The sequence below is a fragment of the Eurytemora carolleeae genome, unplaced genomic scaffold (assembly GCF_000591075.1).
Source record: "Eurytemora carolleeae unplaced genomic scaffold, Eaff_2.0 scaffold663, whole genome shotgun sequence".
Taxonomy (NCBI): domain Eukaryota; kingdom Metazoa; phylum Arthropoda; class Copepoda; order Calanoida; family Temoridae; genus Eurytemora; species Eurytemora carolleeae.
This window is the reverse complement of record NW_019396570.1, coordinates 99,738-111,544: the sequence shown is the minus strand read 5'-3', so window position 1 is coordinate 111,544 and position 11,807 is coordinate 99,738.

Sequence of the window (11,807 nt, the reverse complement as noted above, 5' to 3'; positions counted from 1 at the left end):
CTAGAATAGAGATAGCAACAGTCATAAATATGGTTCCTGATAATCCTAGAATAGAGATAGCAACAGTCATAAATATGGTTCCTGATAATTCTAGAATAGAGATAGCAACAGTCATAAATATGGTTCCTGATAATTCTAGAATAGAGACAGCAATAGTCATAGTTTAGGAATAGAAGTACAAGAAGGTTAAGGAATAGGAGTAAGACAAAGTTTAGAAATTGGAGTACACAAAATGTTTTACCAAAAGTGCTTAGCTTAACTTTTTGCTATCAAAGCCACTTCAGAATATTGCAATAAAACAAATAAACTAATCTCTTACCTATATTTGTGAAAGGATATATAACATGAGGAAAAGTAAGTGTGTAAATTCTAAACAAATATAACTTTAAATAAACGTAATTTTATTATTTTTATAATTTAAAGGGACTGTGATAGTAATTTCATGTGACCCTCCATGCAAAGATGGCAATACCAAATTATCAACGGTATCCTTGACACCTTAATCTAATCAAAACGTGGTTTCTAGGAAAAGTGCTTAATTCTGATAGTTTATCCATTCTTACCTACAAGCAAGAAATGCGCAATTCAATTTTGCAGAAGAACCACAAATTTAAACAAAACAGTTTTCAAAAATAAAATTTTTGAGTTCTAATTCAGATTTGATTAGACAAAGTGTTTAAGGGTACTGTTGGAATTCCCTAAAAGAATTTAGTTTATCTATTTTTAATTTTGAAAATAGCTATTTTACAGTCAATCCAATTTTTAAGAAGCCATAATGAATCGTTTTTTGGAATAGAACGGTTCAAGGGTGAAAGTGAAAATGTTGTTTTTATTTTCTTACTAGTGATTAAAGCTATTTACTTTACTTACAAAACAAAAATGGGAAATTGATAAAAAAAAGTATCTGACACACTTTGGCTGAAAACTAGAAAACATTCGAATTCTTGTCGTTTTATAATTTTATATAGCTTACCCTAGAATTATCTAATTTGCATCTTATCTAATTATAATTTTATATAGTTTACCCTAGAATTATCCAATTTGCATCTTATCTAATTATAATTTTATATAGTTTACCCTAGAATGATCCAATTTGCATCTTATCTAATTATGATTTTATTTACTTTCGCCTAGAGTTATCCAATTTGCATCTCAACTATTTATAATTTTATATACTTTCGCCTAGAATTATCCAATTTGCATCTCAACTATTTAAAAATTTCCTTCACAATTTGAAGGATATACGAGATTATATAAGTTACAATACTTGCAATTAAAAAATCCTTAGCGACATTTCTAAAGTAAAAGGAAAACCAAGAAGGCATGTATTCTAGAGTTTAATAGCTCAGCCATGTATCAAGTTAAAAATTTCCAAAATTTCCATTGAAATATTTAGATATTAACTATAGTGCAAAGTGCAGACTAATTTGATTGTTTATAGAGATATACTGCTTGTCTTGCAAAAATGCAGCCTGGAAAATAAACAAGAGCTAGGAGAGACTAGAGAGGCCTCGATATACAGAGTGTGCCATGAAAATTTAACTTTTATTAAAAAAACTTCAACGCTAGGAAAGAAAGAATATTTAATCCTAAGACTAAGAGGGTAGATGGTTTCTCTGGCGAAAAAAATAGACGTTTTAATATGAAAAGTCCAATTATATTGTTTATGTGACTTTGTTTTTGCACTGTAAATTTTCATCTTAATCTATGCTGCTTGAGGGAGCCCCATGGGANGTACATATCTGTCAATGGGATGTTTCTGTTTTATCTTTGTTTTTGTCAAGAAATAATTCTATTTGGAAAAGTATAAAGCACTCCCTTGGAACTGAAAATATAAATGATCTATTTTTAAAGTTTTATTTCCTTGTGTTTGCTTGCTCAAATGCTTTCATTGTATAATTGATCCCGCCGAATACTATGTAGATCGTATCAAACACAGCTGAAAATAAATAGTTATATTAGTACTGATTAATCGCCTCAACTGTAATTCTTTATATATCTTCTCAACCTGATGGCGTACATTTTAAAGGGAGTGACTGGATATGTAAGGTAGTTGAACAGAGTATGCAGTGTTGTGAAAAACTTCTTTCGGATTCATTGGAGCCATATAAAAATTTTTAAAGATCTGTAAATCCTGAGTTTGAGCGCAAATTCGACGTTCAAAACTCCTACTTTGGGGGTGGATACGTTTTCAGAATTTACTCAGGATTTACAGATCTTTAAAAAGCTTAATATGTTTTAAATGAATCCGAAAGAAGTTTTCCACAACACTGCATACTCAGTTCAACTACCTTACATAGCCGGTCACTCCCTTTAAGCAACAAACTTTGAATATGTATTTAATCTAGCCCTGTAAAAATGTGGAATAGGAAGACGACAGTTAGACTTAAGTTATGATTTGAAATAATTCAATGAACATAAAAAAAATAGCAATTGTGCAGTGTGTGCAGACCCATTTACATTTAATTAGCTGTTTTTCCACCTACTGGCAAAACTATTTAGGTAAGTTATAATTTTCTTTTGAAAAATATTTATAAAGATGAAAATTATCATTATTCATTAACTTTTCTTGACATTTGAACTGAAGTATTATGCTGATAACAGGGTCCCTGTGGGACTTGAGTAACCTTTTACCAATTTTACAAATTCATTTTCATGAAACTTTAAAATAACAGTTTTGAGTTCTAGAATCTAGGCTAATTAAAGGGACTGTCGACGAAGTTCACAGATGACCTTAATTACTTTAAAAGTTTTATGTCGACTCTTTTTTCCTTTTCTCTAAGTAAAAAGGAGAAAGATATCGTCGCTTCTCTGTTTTTTTAAATTTGATTATTTACTTCCATTTATCATATTAAAAGATATTGTCGTGAATCCTGCATGTAACTCCTAACTCATTAATGCAGGTTTGTAGAAGTGTAAAAAACTGTTTTCTATATTTCAGGTTTGGACTGTAGAATCTATTAAAATAATCTGCCATGAACTCTGATTTTCTAACCCCTTTATATTTAAAACCTGAAGTCGTAGAATTTGTCACCTTTGATTGGTTGCAAAGATTTATTGATCAGAAAGAAATAGATTGTGGTAAATGATCCATTCTTTTATGATCGTTAAGCGTCTTAATCGATTTCAGCTTGTTCTGGTTACCTAGTGCTAAAAGTAATCTATGAAAGCAGTCTCTAAGCCGAGGCCGGGCGAGGACAACTATAGAGGTCACATTTCCGAGGACTCCGACCAACCCGATCAATGAGACGAGGATACCGTCGCACACATACTTGAAGGTCTCTATGAGGTTCTCATTTTCCAGTTCCGCCTCCTCCCCACACTCAACCACACTTCCCATTCCACCCTAGATCAATAAAATTAAAGGTATTGTTCGTTTTGTTCCTTCAGAAACCTAGTAATTTCGGATGTTTTTTTTGTTATATTTCATTAATCAAAAAAAAAATATATTTTTCTAATTTATTTGTGTAAGAAAATTATCTAAAAATTTCACGAAATTCAATGTAAAACCGGTTTTGAATATACATTTCCAAAGGAATAAGATAGGCGTAATTTATAAATTAGGGCATATATGGTTTTCAAATGTGTTATCAGTCTCTTTTTTGCAGGAAGATTCATTTAACTTGGAACTTTTTTAACAGGTAAACTCGGACTAGCTGTTGATCAAATTCGACATTAAAAAGAGAAAATTGCGCAAAAAAAGTTACCATTAGTCTGAAAGCAAGAGATTTGAATCAGTTGTGAATTGAAATAGTACGTTGATTCTATCGATAACCATCTTAAAGCTTTTCCCCCGTAATTGAACGGGAAACCATGTTTCATCTATTTTGTTCAGAGCTGGTAACTCTTATATTTGATATATAGTTGAAGAGACCTTTTTACATCAGGGGAGATATAACAAAAATGAAGAAATGAAACAATATAGTTGTTTTAAATTCTCAAATTAAAAATGCCCACAACTAATATTGAGATCAAGTGGATGAGATTATCAGTATCAAACAAACAAATGTCCAGCTCAGAGCAGAATATTTTTCAAAGCAAGTGTCAAACATAAACACAAAAGTTTATGCACGGAATAATACCAAGAAAAAAACTAATTCTTGTGTTGCAAGCTCATGTTCATCAATTATCAATTATATAATTAATAAATGACTACTGACATGTGTCGAACTGGAGTACATGAAAAAGTGTGTAACGACCAGAGATTAAAGTTTAAAGTTTTAATTCAGAAAAATTTGGCGGATTTTCCTTAGACTTTGCAAACTCTGCAACTTTTTCCGCGATTTTATCTGGTCAACTTTTATGCATGAATACATGAGATAATTCTTTTAACTAAATTTTAGACGCTCAGCGCCAGTTTTCCGATATTCAGATTAACTTCTTTAAAGTTTAAAACCCCCAAAAATGAATTTATTTTATTTTACAGAATGAGACTGTAAAGACGACCTCAACCTCCTTAAATATGACGGTCCAAAGGTTGAATAAGGTATTCTGTCTTGAATATGGTACTTTGATACGTACTTTAATTAATGATTTGGCAAAGAAAGACTACAAGTTTACAGTTGCAGGTTATAATTAAAAGAAACAGATAGTATAATTTCTGCACATCCTTTGTGGATATTGAACATCTTACATCAAGCCATTTAACAAATTGACGATAGATTGTGTTATTTAAAAAAAAATATTAAAAAGAATTGGCTAGTTTTTTAGTTTTTTTTTTTGTAAATATTTAAGATGTATAAGACTTTTGAGGCAACATTAAACTTTTAATGTTTATATAATAAAAGAAGACATTCATAAATATATGTTGCGTATAGCCGGCAAAACAGCTGGGCTGAAATTTTTTTTGTGGACACTCATGGTAGGCCGGGGGATGTAATAGGCAAAAAACAATCGAAATTTTTTTTTCAATAATTTTTTTCAAATATTTTCTCATTTTTCCACGGGCAACGCCGGTCTTTTCAGCTAGTGTTTACTATTAAGAAATCTGTTCCTTATTTTATGCTGTATAGTTAATATTTGATCATGTTTAACATTTTTAAACAAAAATAATTGAATGAAATTAAAAGCATCGAATTTATTATTTTAATTTTTTGATAAGAAAAAAATGTATAAAAGTGTTTTTAATAAGTATATCTACTATGAATAATTTACTTCAATGTGTTGTGATTTTTACATTTACAAAATTATAATTATTGCTTTTATTATGTATTTATGCAAGTTTAAAACTGGAATCATAATGAGAAATCAGAATAAATATATTTTAAAGAATTTTAAGAAGATTTTCGATGGGAATAATAAAAGATTAAACATCAAAATGCCAAGGTTTTTTTTAACCTTTTACATCCCTGTTAGAAACATTTTAGCATAATTTATTTAAAAATCTTTAAGCATTTATTTTAATTACGTAAGGGTAACAAAAATTTATATCGTCGTTGTTTTCGATTTTAACAAAAAATACTGCTGATAGATTTCATTAAAAAGTGTTGTGTCATAATAAATATCGAAATAATGGGACAACTAAAATTATGAATTTACTTCGGGCAAAAAAATCTTACTTTTATCGAACAAGTTGTGAACCAAAGAGTTGTAAACTAACTAGTTGTAAACTAACGAGTTGTAATCTAACGATTGTGAAATCGATTGTGAATAAACGGACTTTAGACGTAATTTGAAGTGACCCTTTATTTAACAAATGGTATGCCCGATTCTCAACAGTATCCTTTCAAGCTTTCAAGTATGATCAATAATGAATGAGTTATTCATTTTGTAATCTTTAAAACTTGAAATATTGATTAGTTTTCTTTAAAGTTAACTTGCGGATTTCTACTACAGAATTTATGAAATAAATAAAAAATAAACACTTTTCCAAATCTGTAAAGACGACAATACCTTCCACATTATTGACCAGATACATTTTACAGGGTACTGTTGTGAATCGGCGATGCCCCTCATTTAATGGAGGGTCACTTGATATTACAATAACTGTCTTATCTAATTTGAATAGTATACATGTTATTTGAATTATTATGTATAAAGTATGGGCTAACCAATAAAACAATGAATCATTTAATCTTAACAAAAGAGGGTCATTTATTTGATTTCAAATTTTTATTATTAATTGTATTTTTAGGTGAAAGTAAATTTGTGTTGACGAATTTGACTTGGTTTGGCTTTTTGGCGTTTTTTACTATTTTGTTGATTTTTGGTAAAGTTTAGCTTTTGTTTATTTATTTTTTATTTGGTTTATTATGTTTGGCTCAGTTTAGGTTGGTTAGTTTGGTAAGCTTTGGTTTTGAAGAGGTTAGGATGGTTTTAGTTTTGGTTTTGTCTCTGGTTTGATTCGGTTTAGGTTTTGTTTGTTTTGATTTGTTTAGTTTGGTTTGGTTTTTCTAGTTAGGTTTCGTAAGGTTTAGTTTTATTTTGTTTAGTTCGGTTTGGTTTTGAATTGGTTTTTGTTTTAGTTTTAGTTGGGTTTGTAATGATTTGGTTTGGTAAGATTCCGTTTGGTCTATTTTTACTAAGTTAAGTTTTGTTTTGTTTAGTTTAGTTTGGTTTAGTGAGGTTAAGTTTGATTTAGTTTGATTTTGGTTTGGTTTGATTCGGTTTGGTCAAATTTTTCTTGGCTTAAGTTTGATTTTGTTTAGTTTAGTTTGGTTTAGTTAGATTTAGTTTAGTTTGGTTTAGTGAGGTTTAGTTTAGTTTGGTTTGGTACCTTGTGCAATTTAAAAGCCCGGAGCTGTAAAATGAGTCGAATGTAAACAATGCGCTGAACAATACAAGTGATACAACTAGTGGTCGGAACATTTTTTCTTTTTGTTTTGTGTACACCGCGAAATATTAAGAGTGACTAAACAAAAAAACTGCATTTTTGATTTGATTCTGTGTCAGCTCAGTTCATTGATGGAAAAGGCGAAATATCAAACCGAAAAATTGTAAATTTTTCAAATTTTCTATAATTCGTATAAAATTATATTGAAACAAGCCTTCTACTAAAAGAGGTAAAAAGTAACTTTATTTTTGTATACCCTCTTAGATTAATGTTCAATTATATTTTTAAATGTGTCTTTTTATTCCTATGTCATTAATTTTTGGCTATCTCTTCATCAATGTTTAGTTGTTCGTTCTTAGATTTCAGATTATCCAAAACTTGAATTCTTCGTTGATCTGGTTTAAAATACTAATGCAAAGTAACATAATATCGTCGATTTAAAGGGACTGTACACCTAATTTCATACGTGAAGGGAATGTGCACTGTAAGCTCGAGTTTTGTCACACTTTTAATCTAGAAAAATGAGTACATTTTCATTTGAACCTTCAACTTAAAAAGTGCATTGAAAAACGTTTAATGTTTGCCAATTTTAAATTTTTGTTCTTAATTCAAATATGTAAACGTTAAAAACGAAAAAGAATAAGTTAGTTTTTAGCTTTACTAACATTGTCGTAATAAAAATTCTGAAATTGCGGAATTTGTTTTCTCAAATTAGGAAAACTCGTTAAATCAATTCCAAGACCTAACTTTTTGAGAAGATATTTGCGGAATTTCTAATTTTGTCATTAATGGTTAAGTTAAAGCATAAATGTTCGGGTTCCCAAATTGGCAAAACCTTCACCGTTTTGAACTTTTTGAAAATTAAAGATTCAAACGAAATATTATCTCAACAAAAGGAGACAAATATGAGTATGAAAATGATCGCACATCTATCTATCTATCTATCTATCTATTTTTTTACCTATCTAAATATCTATCTATCTATCTATCTATCTATCAATCTATCAATCCATCTATCTCTCTATCTATCTATCAATCTATCAATCTATCAATCCATCTATCTCTTTATCTATATATCTATCTATCTATCTATCTATCTATCTATCTCCTTGTGTAAACAAAATCTATGTTGTATCCCATGATCTACTCTATCTCTGTATTCCGAGATGAATAAAACTGTTTTATAATCGTGATATTTAGACCCTTGCCCCATGAAAATATATTTACAGTTTATACATGATGAAAACATACATATGTCAAGTTCAGAATATAAATATTAGACAACTCAACACTCATTCCGGTGTTGGGATATTTTATAGCAAGACATTTCATAGATAGGACATTTCATAGATAGGACATTTCATAGATATGACATTTCATAGATAGGACATTTCACAGATAGGACATTTCATAGATAGGACATTTCATAGATAGGACATTTCATAGACAGGACATTTCATAGATAGGACATTTCATAGATAGGACATTTCATTGACAGGAGATTTAATAGACAGGAAATTTCATAGATAGGACATTTCATAGACAGGAAATTTCATAGTATAAAATTTACATATTTATTATAAAGTATTAACCAAACCTTAGATTGTCTCTGAAAAAAAAATTCTGTCTATGAAATTATCTGTCTATGTAATATCTTCTCTGTCCTTAAAATTTTTTGTCTGTGAAATGTACTATCTACGAAGTTCATTTTAGAGAGGTCCTGGCTAAATTAAACTGTAGAAATTGTATATTACCTTTAATTTATATAGTTTAAATAGGCAAATACAGGGTGTCCCATATCATATTGGATCGTACTAAATTGTGATTTCCAAAAATTTTAAAAAGAAAAAAAGAAAGAAAAGAAATATGAAAATTTGCATAAAGAAAATACATAATTCTATGAGTCTTATTTCGGTGTTAAAGCTTGGAGATATTCCAATATGATATGAGAAGCTCTGCTCTGTATATATACGCATCTCCCCCCAAACCAGGACTAGATGAGTTCGATTTTCTGAATCTGATTTAATCTACTTAAGAGGAGCACTTCCGATTTACAACCTTCCCTGTTTGTAATTTCGTAGAGATGTGCAGTCCCTATCTGTAATTACGTAGACGAATAGTCTCTATCTGTAATTACGTAGACGAATAGTCTCTATCTGTAATTACGTAGACGAATAGTCCCTGTTTGTAATCACGTAGACGAAAAGTCCCTGTTTGTAATTACGTAGACGAATAGTCTCTATCTGTAATTACGTAGACGTAAAGTCCCTGTTTGTAATTACGTAGACGAAAAGTCCCTGTTTGTAATTACGTAGACGTGCAAGTTCTTTATACTCTGATTTCATTCATTATCAAATAATAAACATTATTAATATCATTATAAGATATATTAAGTTGTTGAAATTAGTCAATTTAAAAAAATGTTCTTGTAAAATGTAATGCTAATTCTTCACAATAGAGTTTTGTTTTATTAATTATTTTAAAAATTATTTTCTTTTTTAATAAAATTTTCACTCAGCAAGTCCTGTTTATTTTTTTTAACGTGGAATATTATGAAATGCACTACCATACAAATTCCATACCTTTATACAGTTTTAGTTTTTTTTCTATTTTTCTAGTCAGCTTTGCTATGTATTTTAAAATATTTTCGCAATGCTATTACCATGTTAACAAAAAAATCATTTTATCAAAACGCACTTCCAAAATAGCATCAGTATTTCTGTCTACGAACGAAATGCGAAAACAATTTTTTTTCGAAAACTGCGATTTTCCGATTTCGCTGTGAATCCTAGCTATGAAGCAATGCCCCGTTAACATTTCTAAAATCTTTTTTATATTTTATCCAAACTTATCAATGTTTCCTCAAAAAAATAGCAAATGAATCTTATTTTTTCATTAAGATTTTTCTAAATTTTTTTTTTCTCTCAAAATATTAAAGTTTCCAACGAAAACACTAATTGTTTAATTGCTTTAATGTATAGATATATACAATTTATTTTATTTCTTAATTAACAACCATCTTGCGTTAAAGAGTATCTCTTGTACGTTTATTTTTCATATGTAAGTAAAATGCACGTCAAACTAAAGTAGGATGCACGTCAAACTAAAGTAGAATGCACGTCAAACTAAGGTAGATTGCATGTAACAGAGTTCATGTAATATAATTTTCATGTAACCGAATATTCATGTAACCGAATATTCATGTAACCGAATATTCATGTAACCGAATATTCATGTAACCGAATATTCATGTAACCGAATATTCATGTAACACAACATTCATGTAACCGAATATTCATGTAACAGAATATTCATGTAACCGAATGTTCATGTAACCGAATATTCATGTAACCGAATATTAATGTTATCGAATGTTCATTTAACAGAATATTCATGTAACCGAATATTTATGTAAATTCCTTTGTGGTAGAGAGTTTTTCAACTGTTTCAAAAAAAAACTTAAAAATATATTTCGATATTTTAAATTTAGGCCACCAAATATTTTTGTATTTCTTACAGTTGTAAAATCAGAACGTTGTAACATCGATGACAATTGAATTGAACCTTCTCCTTGTTATTTTGGAGGGATTTTCTATGAATAACAAATGAAAAGTTTATAAATGGGAGCAAATTTTAACGATTATTTCTACAATTTAATTTATTTCTATTACAGTGGGACACAAAAAATGTGGAATAGTAAAACACGACATTTAAGCAATCTTATGTTTATTTGTTGGCGTTTTGAAGCAAATAGTTATACTAAATGAAACAACGTCCATCCCTGTTATTCCCTATGATTGTGTTTCTATTGTTAACTCTGATATTATATTTACAGATTAAATTCAAGTATAGAATAGAAACAGGTTGTTTCCATTATACAAAATTACGTTGTGGATTATAATAAGTAGGACCATCTTAAATTGGATTTAGTTTAAGATAAAATAATTCCATGATTATTCAACTGGCTTTTATAAATCAGCTTTATTTTAATTTAAAATATGTAAATTATTTATAGGATTGGTTTAGAGAAAATACCTATAAATAAATATCTCTGAACCAGCACTGAAATTAGTTAAATCTCATTTCACAGAAATCATGTTTTGTTTTATTCCGTAGCACTTGATTCACGATAATCACTTGAACAGATTTCTTTATGTGAAAAACCAGGAGGTAGGTTGGATGGTTGGTGAGGGGGGATCTGGTTTAGGTTTAGGCATGTTCCAGGTTGGGTTTACTCAGGGTAGAACTAGAGTAGACAGGGTCCCTGCTCATATAGAGGTTTAGAGCTAACTGACTGGATTCAAATGAAATTCAGGCTGACTGAGTGAGTGAGTAAGTATACTTAGATTTACATCTTTAGGGGTATATAGGAATACCCTAGCTTTAATAAACTCATATACAATACTTTAGATATTTAGTGGTATATACCCTAGCTTTAATATACTCATATACAATACTTTAGATCTTTAGAGGTATATACCCTAACTTTAATATACTCATATACAATACTTTACATCTTTAGGGATATGTACCCTAGCTTTGATAAACTCATATACAATACTTTAGATCTTTAGTGGTATATACCCTAGCTTTAATATACTCATATACAATACTTTAGATCTTTGGGGGTATATACCCTAACTTTAATAAACTCATATACAATACTTAAGATCTTTAGAGGTATATACCTTAGCTTTAATATACTCATATACAATACTTTAAATATTTAATGGTATATACCCTAGCTTTAATATACTCATATACAATACTTAAGACCTTTAGAGGTATATACCTTAGCTTTAATATACTCATATACAATACTTAAGATCTTTAGAGTTATATACCTTAGCTTTAATATACTCATATACAATACTTTAGATCTTTAGTGGTATATACCCTAGCTTTAATATACTCATATACAATACTTAAAATATTTAGTGGTATGTACCCTAGCTTTAATATACTCATATACAATACTTTAGATCTTTGGGGGTATATACCCTAACTTTAATATAAGAGGAGCACTTCCGATTTA